Source organism: Galleria mellonella, unplaced genomic scaffold (genome assembly GCF_026898425.1).
Source record: "Galleria mellonella isolate WM207_F2 unplaced genomic scaffold, CSIRO_AGI_GalMel_v1 utg63, whole genome shotgun sequence".
Classification (NCBI taxonomy): domain Eukaryota; kingdom Metazoa; phylum Arthropoda; class Insecta; order Lepidoptera; family Pyralidae; genus Galleria; species Galleria mellonella.
Window position 1 is genome coordinate 5,655,818 of NW_026442130.1, and position 6,000 is coordinate 5,661,817.

General features: G+C 33.5%; 1 protein-coding gene across 1 annotated transcript in view; it reads right to left on the reverse strand.

Annotated features, from left to right (window-relative positions):
- Positions 1-5,794, reverse strand: part of LOC113521626 (high affinity cAMP-specific and IBMX-insensitive 3',5'-cyclic phosphodiesterase 8) — a 248,054-nt gene extending 242,260 nt beyond the window's left edge. Inside the window, exon 1 of the mRNA XM_026907212.3 lies at positions 5,537-5,794. The gene's annotated coding sequence lies outside the window, so the exon portion shown is untranslated. The remainder of the gene's footprint in view (positions 1-5,536) is intronic.
- Between the last annotated feature and the right edge of the window lie 206 nt (positions 5,795-6,000).

Genomic DNA, 6,000 nt, shown 5'->3' on the forward strand with positions numbered 1-6,000 from the left:
ATTAAATATTTTATGAAATCACGAAAAATTTAACAATCCCAATTTGTTTACGTCTTCTTGGTGAAATCAGCTGACAACAAACTATACTTGAAGATATCTATAGTGTTATTTTGGTGTGTAGGCGATGATTACAAATTTTCAACAGGTGGGTCGTTACGTAGGCCGGCAGGCCGTGCCTTGCCACTTCCAGTAAAGAGAATTAAAATAAAATAATAAATAAACTCTGAACCGTGACACTCTTTTAGAGAAAAGAATGAGCACTTCTGGGCAAAACCAATTTATATTACTCGAAAGGATAATTATTTTTATAAATATAGAAAGGAAACCCTTTCTTTGGTTGAAGATTTATTTATTTATTTAAACAACCAAGACAAAATATGCTACAAAAGGCAGACTTAATGTTAGAGGGGAAAGAGATTGTTAGTAATACGGACTACCAGTTCTATTGCTAGCAATATACCCTGTCAGGTCGACCTCCACGCGATCCCCCTTGGAAACCATCGTGCTGATTCCCAGGCGTAATTATCACGATGGGCTAACTGATCTGCTTTTTCATACTCACCAATCATCCCTCACTGGTGGCTAGTTAGTGTATACCGATAGCGCTGGCGGAGTTACCATTCCATTATCATCCATTAAAAAAAAAGACTTAATGTTAGTAACATTCACTACCAGGCAAAGATTGAAGTTATATCGTCATAGTCGTAGAATACTGACGGATCTATATATGTAATATTTCTCAGATCCGTCAGTATTCTACGACTATGACGATATAATAATTATATACTTATATGACGATGACGTTTTAAACAAAATTTATCGAGATATTTTTTAACTAAGGAATCTGTATTTACATAAACATCTTAATATACGCCAACATAAAGAAAAATATCTATTAAATAAATAACATATGTTTGCGTGTGTTTACATATGTATGACAACTTATATGACGTGATCATATTCTAATATGAAATTAATTTGTCAACAACATAAAGTTCCACAATGATGTAAGTGGGTACTGGACGTATTACTATAATTACACCATTATGTGTAATCATCAATATATGTTCGAGGGATGGGCAGCAGCGGGTCGAGGAATGGGTAGTAGTGACAATGAAAGAATGAATGAATGAATGAAATTTATTGCTAATAATGTACTACAATAAGGTGATATGGTAATATTACAATAGTTGTTCCACACATTATGTCATTACTGACATGCAACAGTCATTACAAAATTTATGACAAAATAATTCTTTATAATAAAAATAATTCAATAACCATATTTATATAATTCAGAAATTTATTTTCAATATGTTAATTGATTATATTATCGCAATGATTATTATTTATAAATTAAACGATAATAATACAAATTAAAATAATAAACAATAGTCCATGCAGTAGGTAAATAGCTTATGTCAATTTTTAAATGTTAATTCGATTGTAATACAGGAAAGTCAATCGTTTATAATATATCAATATCTTATATTTTATATATATACCTGGACACTATAGTAACACTTATTTACTAGCCATTTATATAGTTATTTTTTACAATTTATTACATGTTAAATTTTTAAGATATCGTCATAGAATACTGACGGATATGTATATTTAATCTTTGTCAGATCCGTCAGTATTCTACGACTATGACGATATGTTGACAGTTAAAGCTGACCCTCTTAAAACTTCACCAAAACCTAAATGTAATTGCCAGTCCGCCTGCTAAACGTGGCAACTACTGGTAAAACCCCGATTTTGATGGAGGCCTATGAACTGCAGTTGACAGTAGACGGCTGATATAATGATCAGATATATTATCAGATGATAAGTACATGTACTCGTATGTACTTTACAGTTTATTACGCAATAATGTTAAATACGTTAAAAATTTAAATTAACCTGAGGACTTACCACAAAACGTAATTATGATATTTTGGACCGCAATTTAGTACGTATTATACGGTCTCATAGATAAAAGTGATATTTCCTTCGTCACAAACCCTACCGTGAAGTGTGTAAACGAGCGAAATTACACTATTTTAGTAGCTATTATAGTCTGTAGTTTATATATATTATATTATATATTAATAATATATATTTCATTCGACTCCGTAATTTCGGAAAAATTCCGTGATAAATAAATATTCCTCCATTAAGTCTCGAAAATAAAGTAAACAACTAACATTTTCTATAGTTCTAGAATCATTTAAAGCCGTACAGGTCGTCTACTTGGGTAACTCTATTCCATTAGTGTTTCTGTTGTAAAGCAGTCGCGTTAGCTTGGTTGTATTTTGATTTGAAGGATAAGATATAACAATGAAGTTACAGAGTGTAGAGGCGCAACACCTTAGCCCTCAAGAATGGCAACGCAGAACGATTTCATAAGCAACACAGTATATTCTTTATGATCTTGTTTACAGGGGACAGTTACCACTTTCAATGAAGTGGGCCGTTAGCTTGTTTGCCATGCTAAGTTGCATAAAAAAGAACTTCTATGACCATTGTGTTTCATAGTCCTAGAAATATGCACAGAGCATACCTTTGTGTTTTGTTTTTATTTTAAATTTTTAAGGGTTTTTACCTTCTTCAGGTATATCAGCCTTACCGTGCCCGGAACTGATTTCTCAGATAAGATTTTATGTATTTTGCCTACTCACGGAAAGAAAGAAGTTAATGAGCATCAATAATTTACAGAGACGCTCAAACATTTCTGATTTGAGTTCAATCAATGTAGATTGAATAAAACCAATATTTAATTTATTTAGGTGAAAATAGTGCACGAATTCTTCTCTTTCTGTCGAGTTTATACGACGTTTTAACAGTATATGCTACACATCGATTGTATCACTCACTTGACAATGGGGTGACTTAGACTTTCCCAACAGATGTACACGGGAGGAAAGGGATTGTTAGCAATGGAGTTTGACAGCCCCATTGCTAGCATTATGCCTTATTAGGTCGACCTCCACGTGGTTCCCCCTGGAAACCATCGTGAACAATTCTTGTTGAATTCGTCACGATGGGCTAACTGACCTACTTCATCCTCTCCTATCATCCATCACCGGTGCCCCGCCTGTGTATACCGATAGCGCGGGTGGGGTTACCATTCCATTATCATCCATTAAAAAAAAAAACAGATATACACATTTTTTAATAGATAATGGCCAAATCGGAGCTGAACAGTTAACTTAATATTATATTTATTAATGTTAGTTCCACAATATTAAAGACCAACCTTTGTGGTTATTTTTCATAATTCCTGCTAGTAAAAATCTTAGTATTGCTTTTCCAAATCTTGCTATAAACACTGGTTGAAAACTAGGATTTACATAATTGGCTTATTATTGTAATAATAGTTACTAGATAAGTCTCGATATAAGCAAGTTAAAGGTTTATTTAGGTTTGGCAACGAGCACATGATATCTTAAGTTTTACATCAGGCGGACCGTATGCTTAATAATGAAGTAATAGTAATGGTTTTTCACAAGTCACACACCTATATGTCTGTAGTAAAACCGATACAGAAACATTTGTATAACATAATTTCTATATACTTGAGCCGAAGCGAGTGTTTCTCTGATAACCTATTGATCTTTACGCTGTCACATTTATAATGAATTGCTTATATTAATATGTTATTACTAGTATTGAATAAAAAATATAGTACCTACCTAATAATATAAATGTTGAGTGAATCTGTTTATTTATTTATTTTTTACAACACTGGGGGCAAACGAGCATGCAGTTCATCTGATGGTAAGTTACACTCATAGTACCAAATTTCAGGTGGAAAAGAAATTGTTAGTAATGGGGTCTACCAGTCCCATTGCTAGCAACATCAGATCAGATCGACCTCCACGTGCTTCCCCCTGGAAATAATCATACTTAATTCTAAGTTTATTCATAACGATGGGCTAACTGACCTGCCTTTTCATTCTCTCCTATCATCCCTCACTGGTGCCCCGCCAGCGTATACCGTCAGCGCAAAGGGGTTACCATTCCATTATCATCCATAAAAAACCTGATGGCAAGGAACACTCGCAACACCAAATTGCAGGTGTGCTGTCGACCTTTTAAAAAGGAATACGCTCTTTTCCTGAAGGTCACGATGTCGTATCGGTTCAAAAATACCGCTGCTGGCAGTTGATTCTAAAGCGTTGTTATGCATGGAAGAGCCTTGAAAAACACACTTTCAAAGACTTAATTGTATTTTAGCGTCGTAATGGCTCAATCAGTTGTCATGAAGTTTGGTATGTACATAGTATTTATCATAGTGAGGATATAAGCTACTCTTTTTCTCGATCTTGTAGACAACATCGGAGGCACAGCTATTTAACTTTCTCTATTTTTTTTTGTCAAATTTACAAGTCAAAAATTATAACCACTGCAGTTACAATATTTAGAAATTACATATGGCGTTTCTCTATAGTAAGTAGAGATAAGTATATCTTTATTTTCGATCGCCATAGTATATCTATATAAAATAAATATTTTTTTTGTTCTTTTTTTGTTTTGTGATTCTGTGAAACGTATTAGTATATATATATATATATATATATATATATATATATATATATATATATATATATATATATATATATATATATATATATAATGTAAGTAAATAAGCTCATAATTCACATTTATTAATAATATGTTTAGGTGTCATTGATTACTAAAAATCTACAATATTTTCTTATAAATTCGAAGTATTAACACAATGATTAAAGAATAAGAACTGTATATGCCTCTAATTGATATGTTCGTCTAGCCTTAAGCTTAGAAAGAAAAAAAGAAATATTTTTATTCAAGTAAACTTAGATTTAAGCATTTTTGAATAGTCATTTTTTCATTACTTACTTACAACGTTGTACCTAGTCTGTTTAATTATTGTGAACATATTGTTGGTGTATTTTTTATAAATAAATAATTACTTTATTGTACAGTAGATATAAAAAGATAATTTAAAATAAAGAAGTAAAAATAAAAAAAAAAATAGTTTACATAGATAACTCAATGGGTGATAATGGAATGGTAACCCCACCTGCGCTACCGGTATACGCTGGCGGGACACAAGTGAGTGTGATAGGTAACGATGAATGCAGTTCAGTTGGCCCATCCTAACGAATTCAAAAACAGTTAACCAAGATGATTTCCAGGGAGAACCGCATGGAAGTCGACCTGATACTAACAATACCTTTCCCTCCCTACATAGATAATTTGAGGTAAACTATTTTTTTCTGTCATAGACTCATTACAGTTATTTGAGCATTATACTCTATCCATGTCTACACAGTTTAATCCCAGTTATAAAGTTTGTTATATGACCGCTAATAATAAATAATTGCCCAATAATGGCCGCAATATAATTTACAGGAGATTACGACGCTCTAAATAAAGATTTACGCAATTTTTGCTACCTACGTATTAATTTTATGATATACTGCTTACATCATGTTTACAAGTGACCGCGTGAGCGCCGGAATATAATATATTAATTAAAAAGTTACACGAAAAAATTTTCACTTACCTACTTATAATTACTTTAAGTCATATACACGAACACAAAAATCACAAGAACACAAACACAATACGATTAGTTTTAGAAAAAAAAATATCTTAAATTTCAAATACACGTTACATTAAAGACAGTTTGGTCGTGGGGTTTGATTCCACTACCCCTCTGTCGCCTTATCAGGGAAGACAAAGGGGGGCAGGGCGGCTCTCGAAGCCGTTACGTCGGCGTCTCCGAAGCGGGAACGAGCCGGGACGCGACGTGCACCGTCTCGCACGAATGCATGGCGACTGACTGTGAACTCCGCGAAAATCCTCAATCCCCACCGCCCGCCCAAGCTCTTCGCCACCGCCCAAGCGAAAAATGTTTGCATAACCACTTTAATACCCCCGGCCGACTTTTAATACTGTTGTTTCATTAATATCCTATAGTAACTACTATAGCGTAGTGTTTCCACAACGCTCGCACTTGACTCGAAC